At 40.5% G+C, this 16,787-nt stretch overlaps 1 pseudogene; it reads left to right on the top strand.

Annotated features, from left to right (window-relative positions):
• Positions 1-15,788: 15,788 nt before the first annotated feature.
• Positions 15,789-15,889, top strand: LOC130025793 (uncharacterized; annotated as a pseudogene).
• The last annotated feature ends 898 nt before the right edge of the window (positions 15,890-16,787 follow it).

Here is a 16,787-nt window from a genome sequence, read left to right as displayed (position 1 = left end):
ATAAGAAAAAAAATGTAATGGTGTTGACTAGATTACATCAAGATCATTTTTATCTGTAGGATGCTATGATTCATCTTTGATTCACTGATTGATACTTTGAAATGTCCCAGTTCATCCTCATTCAGAGAAGTCATTTATTTCTTCGAGTATTGATTTGTCCAGGGAATTCCTCACAAAATTCTTTATCTAATGTCTATTGAGGGACTCAAGGATAATTTTCTTATTACCATTTTCAAAGAATACAAAAATACTCCTTTAATAATATTTTCTTGGTTCTCTATCTAAAAGCTAAATGACAACAATTCAGTTTAACTCAATATTTTCTAAAGCACATTACATTAGTACTTGAAAAGAAATTTTAAAAGACTCTGGGAGAGGGGAGGAGGAAAAGTCATGGATCTATAAGGATTAGTACAAGTCTTTGGGTGTGTGGGGCATGGGAGTGTGTAGAAAAGTTGAGATCACACTCAGCTATGTGATCTAATTTCTATATATCTATTCTCTAGATACCAGCGATATATTCACACAGGTGTATTCATATGACTATCATGTACACTAACCTTGTATCATGTACATTCACCTAATCCCAAAGGCTTCACCGACATGGCAGCACTGAGAAGGATGAGAAAAGAGAGGACGACAAAATCTCAAGGCCGACCTAGGCTGCCACAACGAAGGAAGACAAAAATGATCGTCTGTACTTTAAATGCATGTACGCTAGCATCAGATGCATCCATCGAGGACCTGATGGTACAAGCACGAATGATCAAGTACGACATCATTGGTCTGACTGAGACAAGAAGGCAAGAATCTCACCATGCTGTTTTCGACACTGGAGAAGAATTGTTCCTGGGAACTTGCGATAAAAGAGGTGTTGGAGGTGTCAGTGTCCTTGTCAACACAAACTTGGCCAAGAGCATTGATACATTGGAATGAATAACAACCCGAATCGGAATTTTACATTTGAATAGATGTGACTCACTGCCTGCAGTTTCTATCTTCTTTGTCTACGCACCAACATCTCATTATGATGAAAGAGAAATCGAGAAGTTCTACATGGAGCTAGAGAAGTTCTATAAAGAAGACCACACCTTCTACAAGATCATTGTGGGTGATTTTAATGCCAAGATAGGACTTAGAAGATCAGCTGAAAGAACTCCACATCGGGACCCATGGCCTAGAATGGAACGAACAGGGTGAGAGACTATCTGAGTTCATCATGTCGACCAAAACCATTCATAGTAACACAGTTCCAGAAGGCAGAATCTAAACGATGGACATGGGAGTCTCCCGGTGGAAGATTCCACAACGAAATAGACCACATCATATTCAATTGACGGTTTTGCCTGACAGATGTCACTGTTGTCCCAATATTTCGAACGGGATCGGACCACTGTCTCCTTCATGCAAAATTCTACTTCACAGATCGGGGAGAAAGGGCTGCAAAGTTCAAAAAGAGAACTCCCAGAATGACCACAAACTGGGAACTCTTTGGAACTATTGCGGCAACATGAGAAGATGCCATTGTTGACAACATTGACGATGAATACAATCGACATGTTCAGCACCTCTATGAATGTGTGAGGAACGCCAAGAGAGAGATAGCCACAAAAAATCCCCTATCTTCGAAAATTTTTGAGCTAATTCGCCAGTGTGGTTTTGCGCATGCCTCAGGCAACCGCAAGCTAACGTCGAAGCTCACAAAGCAGTGCAGAGATGCGATCAAGGAAGACCTCAAAGAGAGAAGAGCAGAAGTACTGGTAGATGCAGCAAAAGCCAGGAAAAGTATTCCTAACGCCCGCCTGTCCTTCGCTAACTACAAGACAAACATGACTGCCCTCCAACGTCCTGATGGATCCACCACATCCTCCAGAACGGCAATGGAGAAGATTATCCATGACTTCTACTCAAATCTCTTCGACAACCATGTCCACTTGCCGACATACCAAATTCCACAGGATGGACATGTCGTTCCCAAAGTTCTCCCTTCCGAAATCCGACACGCCATTTCGTTGGTAAAGAAGCAAACAGCACCTGGCCCAGACAAGGTCAGACCTGAACACCTGAAGAACCTGCCATCAGTACTCATCAATACACTGGCTCGCCTCTTCACTCACTACCTGTCTGAATGCAAGGTTCCGTCCCAATGGAAAACCAGCAGGACCGTACTACTGTTCAAGAAGGGAGACATCCATGACATTGGCAACTATGGCCCGATCTGCCTATTGTCTGTCATCTACAAGTTGTTCACTCGAGTCATCCTAAATAGGATTGGCAGAACACTAGATGAAGGACAACCATGCGAGCAAGCCGGGTTCCGCAAAGGATTCAGCACCATCGACCATATCCACACGATAACCAAACTCATTGAGGTTTCTCGGGAGTTCAAGATACCGCTCTGCTTAACGTTCATTGATTTAAAGAAGGCCTTTAATTCTGTTGAGACGGAAGCGGTCATTGAAGCCCTAGCCAATCAGGGCATTGAAGCCCAATACATAAGGATACTCCGTGAGCTGTATTGCGGATTCACTACCACGATCTCACCATTCTACAAAGAAGTGATCTTTGAAGTCAAGAGAGGGGTGCGGCAGGGTGATACCATTTCACCGAAACTCTTCAGTGCCACCCTTGAGAACATCATGCGACGACTGGAATGGGAAGGAATGGGAGTGAAGACAGATGGTCGGCAACTACACCACCTCTGCTTTGCTGATGACATTGTTTTAATAACACCAAACATCAGCGAAGCGGCACAAATGCTGGCCGACTTTGACCGTGAGTGTGGAAAGGTAGGACTACAGCTGAATCTCACGAAGACAATGATTATGAGAAACAGCCTTGTTCCTGACGCCCCATTCGCTCTCAATGGAACGACCATCTCTGAATGCAACAGCTATGTGTACCTAGGTCGAGAGGTCAACATGACAAATGATCTGGCACCCGAGCTGCGCCGGAGGAAGAGAGCAGCTTGGAATGCCTTCAAGAACGTGGAAGAAATAGCTAAGAGGATGACGAACCTCCTGCTCTGGGCACATCTCTTTGATTCCACTGTTCTTCCTGCATTAAAATATGCCACGAAACCTGGGGCTTACGGAAACAGGATGAGAACTCTATTCAGGTCTCCCAAAGAAGAATAGAAAGAGCTATGCTTGGAATATCACGTTTCACTCAAATGAGAGAAAGAATCCGGAGTTATGACATACATCGACGATCATGAATCAGGGACACTGTCTCTTTTGCCAAGGTGTCGAAAATCAGATGGGCTGGTCACGGAATGAGATTTAAAGACGACCGCTGGATTAGAGCTGTTACCGACTGGACTCCACGGAATGTCAAAAGACCGCGTGGGCACCCACCTACCAGATGGTCAGACTTCTTCGTCAAGATCAGGAATGATCGATTTGTGGCCCTTCATGTTCCCGGAGAGAACAGATGCCATTGTGCTACACTAGCACGCGACAGGGACAAATGGAGACGTTACTGGCGCCCGCTCGAGCAAATCGACGACTAACGAGAAGTTAAGTGATTAAGTGATCATGCACACTAAGGAAATCCAGACAAATAATTCTTAGCACTGACATTCTTGGAAATTTAAGTAGTAATCAGGTTTTTATAGTTACGTTGTTATGATTTCCTAGGCAGTGTTTGTTTCCTTAACCAACCTGGAATGTCTTTAAAAGACCAAATATAGGAACATTCTTTCATTTTTAATTTAATATAGAAAATGCTCAATTTACAGGTTAAATAGAGATGAATATCTTTTTCAATAGTCTATTTGGGACACTGTGCTTTACTTGTTTTATTAGGAACTAAATGTGGTACCCTATAATCTCTAATTCCATCCCTAGTCCTCCCTTCTCTACTTGTACCAATCAAGACAAACTTCACTTTAGACCTAGTTTTCAGTAATCTCAACTAAACATTAAAGTAAAAAATAAGTCTGATCAAATAATTCTGTTATCCAACAGTTGTATAAGATGCTTACACAAATGAACAGAATATTGAGAAAGAAATTAACACTCCAAATTGTGTTTTAAGAAGGAAAAAATACATGTTGTAATTGACCATATAAAAAAAGAAAATTAAAGTAAATTCTTTGGTAAGTTCTGGTATTCTTGGAATCATGTTGCCCATGGAGTAGTCAGCTAGCTAAGTCTTCATTAACTTGGTTTTCCTTGTTCACATCCCTGATATTGCTCTTTTCCTCCTCAGATCCCATTCCCAGTAGATCATGTTCCCACTAGATCTTGTTGTTTCAAGCTTTGTTTTTGCCAAATTTCAAGCCCTTCCTTTAACACTTATTGTCTCTTTTCTCATCATTTCAGACTTTTCTCCCAGCATTTTTTCCTCAGTTAATACAACTTTCTTTCAAGGGAGTTGAAGCTTGTTAGTTTTGAGAGTTGACTGGGATCATTTTCCTCTAGCCATACATTACATACATACATACATACATACATTTCCTGGGAATATCTATTAACTGGTTCGTCTCAGGTCCGTCAGAAACTGCGTTCATTTCCCCCCATTTTCAACAAAGTATTTACTGGTACCAAACAGAGTTAGTTAAAAATATGTTCCTGTTAACATATATTTGCACTTGGGATCCATGTGAACACCTTCCACCTGGCTTTTTTTGAAGGTGGTCATCCAGTTTGCTTTTCTGGTGGCATTCTGTTTCTCACTATTCCTCTCCAAGGCTAAGTGATGTGAAAGTAACATATTTAGTAAATGGTATGATTGAAAGCTCCAGAAGGAATGCCAGCCCTTTCAGCTCTCTCGGTCTTATACGTAACCTGTTCTTTGGAACCTATCTTATTTTCGTATTTTTGTTTTGAATCTTATTTACAAATAATATTTTAACGTATTTGAAAAACATCCACCAACTATCCCATGATGATCACCAGCTGTCCAGTTCTCTACCCGTCCCGGTTTCCTTTCCATTCATCCATCACCCCATTGAGTCTCCTAGGGCCATCTCTTTCCACCAAGACCTTCCCGGCTGAAGGAGAACCGGTACCTACTGCTTTGGAAGTGGTGACCTAGTGCGCATGTCTTAGTCCGATACCTCCTGCAATGCAGCACCAAAGCCATTTATAACATTGGTTCTTGTGTGAGCTGCAGTTAAAAGCGATGTTTAGAGCAGGTTACAGGAACCAGGGACCATGGAAGACCAAGGACCAGCCCCACAAGCTAATATAATTTGAGCTCCCCCCACCAGAAATTTCCTGATATCTGGCTTGGCTACCTTGGGGAGTTTACAAATCCAAAGACTAACAGAGGCAATGGACCACATTGTGAAAATACGCTAGTGAAGTGTCAACGTAACAACAACTCTGAATATTGCTGGGAATAAGTGAAATGTTGCAGCTAGGGGTGCTTAACAGAGGCCCCGAGGACATTGGTACTTATCTTTGCATCTCCCAGGAGCTGATTTTCAGGCTTCATGCTTCAATTGTTCTCTTGGTTTTGTCCCTGTTAAGAGTCATCCTTGAATGACTCTGAGGGCATTGATCACTCATCTGGTAGGTTTATTCCCCAGTGTATGAGTTCGAATCCCCCAGCCATCATTTATGGATAGACCACCAAAACCTTTTAGTGATGTGTTTCAAATTTGGTTATTTTCCAAAAGTGGCCTGAGGCGTAAACACAGCCTCCATGGAAAAATTTTTACTTTTCTTCTGGTCATCTTAGACTCATCTGCCTTCCTCAGCCTATTCCAAAATTATTCTTTAAACCAAACACTGCAGATCGTGCCATTTCTCCCAATTTTTTTGTGGAGGACACCAGGTATGGGGCATACTTGATTGTGCTATGTTCTTATCTCTGGCTCTGTGCTCAAGTTTCACATCTGGTGGGTCTCTGGGGACCATAAAAGACTGCAAGAAATGAACTGAGTCCTTCTTGTTTGCAGAGCAAATGCCCTGTAGACTATAATCTTCCTCTGACCCTACCCCACTCTTCATCATACCCATGCAATTTCTCATTTGATGGGCTTTATAACCCTGGACCAAGTTTGTATTTCGTAGAGTCTTGTCTATTCACCCTTTTTCCTGTCTCTAACTTCCCATTCTTTCCCATCCCATCCTTCAACCCCCAGCCACTACCAAAAACAACCACAGTTGAAAGCATCTAAAAATTCATAACTTTTATTAACAACCAATTAACTATGATACATCTCTTTAATTTGAAAAAATATATTAGAATAAATAAAATGTGTATGGCATGTCAGTGTTTGCCTAGGAAAACCATCTGGTACCTCAAGTGGAACCTACCATTCCAGCTACTCCCATTACGTAGCCATAGTAGAAAGAGATGTCCATCTCTTTTTCCCTCTCAATAAATTTCTGCACTTTCACCCAAAGATGTGTGTTTGGCAGCGTTCTCACGCTCCTTCTGAGCATTCCTTTTCATAGCCTCACGCTCTGGTCTCTGCTCTTTGGTGATGGGCTTTGACATGACTGGCTCGGGAACATTGGGCTTTCTCCATGGAATCAGTTGGAAACGGAAGTCTTGGAGGAGAAACTGATTCTGACGTTTGGTTGGCAACTGCCTCTTGTTCATAAAGACAGGAGGAGGTTCCAGCTTGAGGGAAATGCCAGCTGCTGTTATATTGAGGAGGTCTAGAAGCTGTGGGGTGACGAATAGGCCAGCTAGTAGGGTTCTGCAAACCTGGTCGAAATGGGTTGGTTGAAATGGACTGAGCAAGTTTGGGAGAATCGACAAAAATGGAGTGTTTGACCGGGAAGAATTGGCAGTAGTTGGCTGAGCTGCATTGGTAGAGTCGGGCTTGGCAGGGTAAGCTGCAGCAGGACGATGTGAGTCCACAGATTGTCGTCTCTGAGGAACAGGTCTAGCTTGGGGACTCTCCATGGGAAGAAACGGCAAAGGTACCAATTTGACCTCCCAGGAGGTGGCAGCTCAGACTTGGATGGAGATGAGCGTTTTTCAGCACGGCTACTTGGTTTCTGTGCTTTGACCTGAGTTTTCTCAGGCCTTTTCCAACCCCTGTAGCACCTAGCCATGGCTTGACAGCTGAGGATGGCTTGACATCTTTAGGCTTCTTTTGAGCTACTCAGGACCTGGGAGGAAGAGATTCCAGGTTTTGGATCACTCTTCTTCCCCAAAGCATGAAACACTTGGACCGAATCCAGCATGTGTACGCCTAGGTAGCGGCGGGGCTTTTTAATGGTCTCTTGGAAAAACTCAGGTTGACTTTTCTTGCATTTCATCTTGCCAAAGGTGGACTTTTCTTCTACCTTGAACTTGTTCCCTGGCTGCTTACACTCATTAGCTTTCTTAGACTTTTCTCTGGTGTTTTTTGTCTTCTGCTGCTCATGCCTCTTTTTCTTGCTGATCCTGCTGGAGGCAGCTTTGTGAGGTTTCCTGTTAGTTTTGGCCATGGTCAAAGAACACCTATCACTGACTGCAGCATTACAAACAATCCCCCCGCCCCCTAGCAAGCATTCTCGGACTTTTGGCTGGATTTTGGCATTGGGTTCTCCCTCAAGAGTTTCAGAAGCCTCCTTTTTGTTCTTCCTTTCTGCATCGGAGGCCCCCTTGGTGCCACTTGAATTTTCTTGCACCTGCTTCAGAGTGATGGTGTCAGTGTTGTTCATTACCTGCAGGTCTTTGCATTGTTCTAGGTCTACGGGGATCTGGTAGGTCTCGAGAGGTTTTGAAAGCCCAGTTTTCATCTGATCAAAATTCTTAACTTTTTGTTCCTGAGTTGGAGTTGGGGTCAGCGCCAGGTTACTTTGGCTGGAGATATTATGGGAACTTCCCGAAACTCTGGTGGTGGATTACTCACAGGTCTTTGAATCCTGCTACTGAAACATGGGGGCAATTGGGAAATTTGTGTCAGACCAAATGTCTTACCTGAAGGTTGTGATATCAGGGAAGTCTCCATCCCCAGGAAATTCATCACTAAAAAGGAACCAAGGAAGAAATCAGTGTCTACGAAATGAGATATTTGGTCCACAAAACTAGTGGTGCAACAACTGTGCACCTACCAGCAATAGGCAGTGGATTGTTACTGAGTATTCTACGGATAATGGACAAGTCCTGTGCTCGAAGATTGGAGGTAAATGTTGTAGTTCTTACTGTTTGTCATGTAGTGCTCTTGTTTTTTAGTTTTCTTTGTATTTGTAAGAATTTCTGTGTAAACTAACTTGAAAAATAAGAGACTTGGGAAGAGTGATAGTACATTTGTTAAGGCAATGGCCCTGCGCACACCTGACCTCAGTTTGATCTTTCGCATCACCTATGATCTCCTAAGCATCTTCAGCAGTGATCCCCAGCACAGATCTAGGAGTAATCCCTGAGCACTTCGGTCTATGACACAGATTCAACGTCCTACAAACAAAAGTTTTTTTTTTTAAGTAATTATAGATTTTCAAACTAATACCGCTGGAGCGATAGCACAGTGGGTAGGGCATTTGCCTTGCACGCAGCCGACATGGCCGACCCGAGTTCGATTCCTCTGCCCCTCTCGGAGAGCCCAGCAAGCTGCCGAGAGTATTTGATATGCCAGACACAGTAAAAACAAAGTCTCCAATGGAGACGTTACTGGGCCCACTCGAGCAAATTGATGATCAACGGGAGGGCCTTTACTTTACTTTTACAAACTAATAAGTGCCATATAGAGCTTAGCTTTGTAATGTATTTTACTGTCAATTTATTCACTTTCATGGAAAAATAAAAGGGCGTTAATATCATAGAATAAGAGTATGAATGAAGCACTAATTCAGCATGATATTTGTGCTGAGGTACAGATTCTAGGTTTCATGATTTGAGTCATAATCTCTGAACCAAAAGTGTATTCAGAACCTAGCTGTTCATTTATGGAAGGGAAAGTTAAAGTGGTACCATTACAATTAGAGTTCTGAAACTTCTTAAGAAAATAACAAAACACTAGTTTAAGAAATGTATTTTACTTTTAGTGTGGTAATTCTTGAGGCCTGCTGACATAGAACAGTGGAAAATGTAGCATTTCCTGCCACAGAGGCTGAGAGAGATGGGGGGGTATGGGTCGTGGGAGGAATACTGGGAACCGTGGTGCTGGAGAATGGGCACTGGTGGAGGGATAGGTACTCCATCATTGTATAAATGAAATCGAATCACAATAATTTGTAAGTCTACAACTGTCCCTCAAGACGTTTAACTAATAAAAACTAAAAAAATGAAATAACAAGGGAATAAATGTGGCATTCTTTTCTCTGCTCCTGACATTTCATTATAAGAAATTTAGATGTCCATTATACTATCATAACTTCCAATCTCCATTAGGAGCTCTTATATGAGTGTGAAAATAACATGGTGTAAAATGAGTGAGGGGAGTAAACATGAACTGAGTTTTTTTTTAATTTAAAAATCTCAGTGTATATGAATACCACCTCTCTACGGACAGTTTTCCTCTTATTTGACCCCAATTTTTGAATTTTCTTTCTCTTCTCTCCGTTTTCCTCACCTTGATAACTCGATTCTGTGATAGGTTGAGCAGACAGAGAGAAGTCGATTCCAGAGTAGGAGTCTGGTATTTGCTTATTTGCGGGCTGGACCTCCTTGAGAACCATAACCATCTCTCGCGATGAGTTGCTGTAAGCTTGGGGGCAGAGCCATTTAGCCCTGTGTATGAAATGGAGTCATAGAACTGCAGAAAGGAAAGGAGAGTTCCCAGAGTGCCTGTATGATAGTAATATACCTGGCTTCCTTCCTGGTAGGGAAGTGACAGGCTTTGACTCTGATGTGGAACCAGAAGTGGTGTTCTCTCCACAAGACTGGCAGAAAGTGATGGGTACACAGACGCTGTGTTGTTGGTATCTAGGATTTTCTCATAGCGAGCTGCCATAGATATGGAAGAGACAGTGGTGTCTTGGTCAAGAATAGTCACAAAAAAGTTTCCCATGAAAGACATCTCTTCAGCACTTCCTGCAATATCCCATTCCAAAACACTCGGGTAGGAAGCAGCTGAGGTGGATATATGACTCTGGTGAAACACTCCAGAGAGCATTGTTGTGCTGAAATGTTGGTAAAGATAGGCACTACCCATCAGTGGTTTGAAAGAGGTGCCAGAGGCTGAGGGCAGGAGCCAAGCAGAACTACCAGCTGGAGCAGATACTCTGGAGTAGTTGCAGACACTTCCTGTTAGGGAAGCTGCATCATTCACCACGGGAAGGGAAAGCTGCAGAGTATGTGCAGTTCCCAATACAGATGGATTTTGAAAATTTTCTGTAAGGAACAAGAGGGTGATGAAAAAAATCTGTGAGACTAATAATCTCCTTCAACACTGAGAGGAACAATATGAACTTAAAATGTAAGCCATCGAGATACTTCTAGTACCAACAATCAACTGAGTTTCCAAAATTCCAACAACTTGGGGTGATTCAAAGCCTGGAACCCTTTGGCACTTTGTGTATTTGGTATCGTGCTCCCAAAGTGAACACAGAACTGTAGAAGAACCAGGTGATAGTGTCTGTACCTGGATTTCTTGCTTACAGATAGTTTCTCCTTAGCTTGCTCTCCTATTGACTCCTATGCTATTTCCTAGAATGGAAGCTTTTTCAAACTAGGAAGTCTAAGAGAATGGGAAACATTCTCGGGACAAGAAGAAACCTGAGGCCCAGAGATGGCAAAGAGATTTCCTATATTCCAATAATATTTATTGGACGGGTCGTGGGGTGGTGTAGAGTTTGGACCAATAACTGACAGTGATCTTGGGTTCTTCCTGGCTCTACACTCTGGAGTGACCCCTTAGAACATTCGGGAGAGTGTATGCCCTGACAGAGATTCAACTGGATTGGCTGTGTACAAGACAAGTGCCTTATGCCCTCCAGTACTATCTCTCTCAGTGCCTTTTGAATTTCCAGGTTACACATCCTAAAGCATGTGGACTTTTGGCCAGGACCCTGCATGATCACCACAAGTCCAGAAACCAGAAGAAAGATACCTTACATTAATTTAGGCATTTGGGTTCTTTACAACTATTACCATTGTAATCATCAGGTTTCCATTTGACTTGTGCGATGAGTACCTGTTACTTGCGGTTCACATACGACTTACTCTTGTGGATGTATTGAAGTTTACCCTCATTTTTGATCCACTTCAAAAATGACAACTTGAGTTTTTTCAAAGAAATGTTTTTGGAAGGAAAACTTTATTTAAACTCTGTGTCTTAAATTGTTTGTCTAAAATGTAGTTATTAATAATTCTAAGAAAAATAATGCGTACATGAATATAATTTTTCTATTTCATGTTATTTACATAGGAGGAAGGGTAAAGAAAACATCATGAAAAATCTGTATCACATAACTGAAAAAGAATATAGATATTAATGAAATCTGGACTCTTTAGCAAGCAGCATAGTACAGTAAGTTATGGAGAGCAGACCAAAAAGTAGGCCTTGAATAACAGTGGATGTGATCCCAAACAAAACCAAATAAAACAGTACAATAAGGTTATTAATAAATTTTTCCACATATACAATATGTAGACAGTATTCTATTTTACAAAAAACTGCTAGCCAAAAAATGGAATTGAAGGTGATTTTTGAGTGCACACTTTACCAGTCCATTAAAGAGAAAGGATTTACCAGTAACTACATAACAAAAAGAAAATAGGAGTAAGCGTGATTGTATTTCATAGACAAGAAATGTTTTAAATGAGTAAATTACAGAAAGAAATTTCGAAAGTACAAAAAATTATTCTCATCAGTACCTTTGAATATTAACCAGCAAACAACACGTGTTAAACATAGCATAGGATTTCTCTTGATCACACAAGACACAGAAAAGACCATTTAAAAAGTGATCAAAAATTTGCAAATTTACTTTCAACCCCTAGATTAGAATTATATTTATCAACCAGGAAAATGTTCTTCTCAATGTTTAATAAATGAGCACCAAAATCCAATAAAATATCTCTAATGTAGGAAAAATCTTAATTCACAAATATGACAAAAATGTGTAATTAGACCTGTGAGACTTGATTTTTCTTTTTCCTCTTAGGATTTAAAACAGAAGTTGTCTATTATCAAAATACTTTCATGTTAGGAAGAAAAAATCACATGAAATAATATTTGTAAAGATGAGAAGCCGCTTTAACCTGGAACCTACTTACCACACAAATGAATCAAATCTCCTTATTCAAGTTAGAATATACCAATTTTTAATTTTAACAGCCAGCGCGTACATGTACTTAAAACCGTAACGTAATAAAAACATTGAAGATTATGTGTCTTCCACCGCCCTAGATAAGCACTATTAGCTATTTATGGGAAGCATCATTACTGAAGCGTGTTTATACTCAATTTGTCAAGAACCAAGTACTATGTTCTAAGAGATAATAAGGAAAAATGCCAGCAAGGATGGCTTTCTAATAATCTGCTTTTCCTACTGGTACCCTTTTTTTTTATTTTAAATCTTTGGTTCTCTTCAACATTCTGAACAAACGTTTTCCCCTTCCTTGATAATCGACGTCCCTTTTCTTTCTTTCCTTCTTTCTTTCTTTCTTTCTTTCTTTCTTTCTTTCTTTCTTTCTTTCGTTCGTTCTTTCCTATTTATTTCTCCCTCATAACGTCTAGGTTTTGATTGGTCAATGTTTGATGAAAGTGATCCCAAACTTTCTTACCTTTGAGGGCTTGCCTCCCTACCCTCAGCACTCCACACCTTACTCATGCCCCATATTTTCTTATTACCTGGCTAAAATCAAATCTCAAAGATCAATGATTATTACTTTGTAATATCACTATATTTAAAATACTGAAGTATGAATACAAGTCGAAAGACCATTACAGCGAACACATACTAGTATATATTAACAGTTTTCCACAACATCTATATTTTGTTTTTGTAAAAATACTGTCTCTTATTTACTTGTTTTCAATGGATATCATGTAAAGTTCACTATTAAAAGGAAAATGAAACACAGAGAATCAACACTCATATATATATATGTATTTATGTATGTGTGTGTATTTGAGCTCCTAAGTATGTCTAAAATATAATGTAATCAATGAGGAAAAACACTTTGTATGTGAGAGAAAGTAAGCCAATGTCTAAAATCACACAGCAAATGTCAAAGTCAAGCTAAAATGAGGCTTATAAAATTCTACTTGAATACATTCTTTCATTACTACGTGCTGTTTTTCCTTGACTGCTAAGTTTAGGGATGACAAATCTAATGAAAAGCTTTGAAAAGTATTATTCTTTACCTGACATGATCAGAGAAGAGGAAATACCGATGAAAGCTAGACGAGAAGAGGAGACGGTACGAGAGTATGTCTGAACACTGCAGCGGCTTAAGACCACAAGTGTTCAGTACAAACGACTGCTCACTGGTGATTGGTCATTGGTCACTCGTCACTTGCCATGCTGATTCAAATTTGTTTACAAACTACTACATGGGACCCCCAAGATTCTACCAGTTGGTGGTTGGTTTGGTGGGAGAATGATGTCATAAAGTAGGCAGGTGAAAGGTAGAGGCTAGCCAATCAGGAGGTCAGAATCCCAAGAAGAAGACCGGATTGGATAGAGAGTGGGGTAGAATGAATCAGGCTAGGGAGATGGAATTCTACAAGACGGTTATAACAGTGTCACCTTCGTCAGACTCTTGTGTTAGAAAAATACTCCAATGATACTGAAGAGCTTAGCTATTTCATTAACAAATCAAGAAAATTACTAAATAATTGCTTATATTGCACTGTTAATGAAACAACATTTGTTATTACTAGTATATTTTAGATAACGTTTACAGCACAGTGGGTTGGGCATTTGCCTTGCAGGAGGCCAACCCTGATTCCGATTCCTCTGCCCGGCAAGCTACCCAGAATATCTCGTCCACATAGCAAGAGCCTGGCAAGCTACCCATGACGTATTCGATAGGTCAAAGCCAGTGACAACAAGTCTCACAATTTGTTGTAAGATGTTACTGGTTCCCGCTCGAGCAAATGGATGAACCGCGGGAGGACAGTGCTACAGTGCTATGATTGAAAAAATTGGTGGTTTCTTTCAATATGACAACACTTACTAGGATAAATTGTAGATGAATCGAGATGTGTTAAAATGTAAATAAAATGAGAAGAAAGTAAATGCATAGGTATCTTATTTGTACAAAACAAACAGTTGTTCTCAGTTTAAAATTGTAGAAGATAAAGAAAAACATATACTCATTTGTGTTAAAATTTTTCAACCTGAAAGAAAAGGACCAAAACCAATTTAAGTAATCAAAAAACAAGCAAAACCAACAAATACTGGCAATTAATATGATAGGCCAAGGATGAATGTTTTTAATAAATTAGTGCTGTGAAATAAATCAGTATTTAGCTATTATACTTCAATAGTAAAAATAAGCATAAACCATGATCATATATAAAATGTATTGAAAGAAGAGTAAATGACTGGTAAACACAAGGGCAAGATACTCGCAGATGCCTACCAGGTTCTCTCAGAGTGAGAACTGGACAATAATTGTTGTCTTATCAACAAAATCCAGTCTCTGTATCTTGGACATTGATGGGATTACATGGCTCCAGGGGCAGTTCTTGGTTGTAACACTTAGCTACTAGGAGATGGGGGATCTGGTTGGAGGGGGCCCAGTCTTGATCTGAGCAGCCTTGGAGATCTCATCCCCCGGTTGCGCACACCTGGGTTCCTCTGTCAGATTCGTTCATGCATGAGGCTCCTTCAAGCTTGGGGAGAGTGGTCTAAAGCGTACCTATGGCTGGTTGCAGAGGTCTTCAGGTGTCGGGGCTCTGCTCGGCACGGTGAGGGAAACTCAACACACCCCCTCCAAGGGACCCTGGTGAAGAAAGTCAGGTGCGGGGTCAGGAGACTGTCATTTTAGACATATTTGGAATTAATTTTAGATCAAAAAGTACACATCATTCAAACTACGTATGTGCTTAGTAATAAATTACTACACACTTGTTCAATCACCTAAGAAACCCCACTCTGCTCAGAAAACTAGATTTTTAATTATAGGTCTGTTTTGCCTGTGTGTCATGACTGAGAATCACTATCATTAGATATGAAACTCACTATACACAAAGATGCACACAGGCTGCTTTGAGTCATCTGTGTTGTTAATGTGTGTTGGCCATTAAACTTCACTGAGACCCTTTTTTCTGTCCTTTACAGGAGCCTCATGAGTCTCAAGTTCCGTTCAAGTTGAACTTATAATAATGTGGAATGAAATCATCAATATGCTCCTCACCTCTTCCTTCAGGAGAAAAACCCTACTTACATTCAAGGTGGTCAAAGTGCAGACAACACCATCCACCTTTTCCTGGAGATGTGCACGGGACTGAGGTGAGAACAGCAAAAGGCTCTAGGTTAATGGTCTTAATGAAGGTTTCAGGGAAGTGCATTAAACAGGACTCATATAACATCTTCCAAAAGAATTATTTTGTAAAACTGATGCCTTGATTATGGTAAAGGTAAAGGTAAAGGCCCTCCCGTTGATCGTCAATTTGCTCGAGCGGGCCCAGTAACGTCTCCATTGGAGACTTTGTTGTTACTGTGTCTGGCATATCGAATACTCTCAGTAGCTTGCCGGGCTCTCCGAGAGGGGCTGAGGAATCGAACTCGGGTCGGCCATGTTGGCCGCTTGTAAGGCGAACGCCCTACCCGCTGTGCTAAAAGATAATATGGTAAAAAACATATTTTTCTTTCTGGGACATTAAAATTCTAAATCTATCAAGCTGATTTGAAATACTTTCCTTGATTATGTACCACTGTCTGCCATAGGGTAAGTAAGGACAACACTCAAAGTAATCAGAAGTGAAAAAATAACTCCTACTAGGTTTGGTTACAGATATACTAAAATTGAAATGATACACAGATTATCATGGTCCTTGCACAGAGATGACATGCAAACTTGTAAAGAGTTCCATATTTTTGTTGCAAGAAAAACTAACACGGCTACTTTAAGCTAAGGCAATCCCAACAAGTACAAAAATTCTACATAAAGATAGCACAAATCCCCATAACAACAATCTCTCTCAATGTCAATGGACTAAATGTGCCAATTCAGAGGCACAGAATAGGAAGATGAATTAGAAAACTGAACGCAACATTCTGATGCCTGCAAGAAACACATCTGAGCAATCAAAGCAACCATGGGCTAAAAGTAAAAGGCTAGAAAACAAGTCTTCAAGAAAAGAACACCTCCACAAAGCTGGAGTAGCCATACTAGTATCAGACCACATGGACTTCAGGCTAAAGGTTATAAGAGACAGTGAATGTCATTTCTTCATGATCATGGGATCTGTACATCAGAAAGAACTCACCCTCCTCAATGTAGATGCTCAATGACAGACCAGCAAAAGACTTAAAAACAACTTCTAATAGACTTAAAAAAAAAACATTGATAGCAAAACAGTACTAGGTGGAGATTTCAACACTACTTTGTCACTTCTCAATAGATCAAACAGACTAAATCTCAGCAAGGAAATATTTTCTTTAAGGGAAGTAATGAACAACCTTTGGCTTAGAGAAGATATAAAAGAGGAAATAAAAAGGTTCCAGAAACAAATGAGAATGAGGACGCGAGCTACCAGAACTTGTGGGACACAGCAAAAGCAGTGTTAAGAGGAAAGATTATACCTCTGCCAGAATTCATCAGGAAGAAAGAAAGGGCCTACATAAATAAATTAGAGCTCAAGATTTTGGAAAATGACCAACAAAAGGAGTGCAAACTAGGCTGGAGTAAGGAAATAATAAAATTTGTAGTAGAAAGCAATGAGCTAGAAACCCAAAATACAATCCAGAAGACCAATAAAAGCAAAAGCTGGTTCT

This window comes from Sorex fumeus, unplaced genomic scaffold, assembly GCF_029834395.1.
Source record: "Sorex fumeus unplaced genomic scaffold, SorFum_2.1 ptg000032l, whole genome shotgun sequence".
In the NCBI taxonomy this organism is placed as follows: Eukaryota; Metazoa; Chordata; class Mammalia; order Eulipotyphla; family Soricidae; genus Sorex; species Sorex fumeus.
The sequence above is the reverse complement of the archived record's forward strand: the minus strand, read 5'-3'. Positions and strand labels throughout refer to the sequence as shown.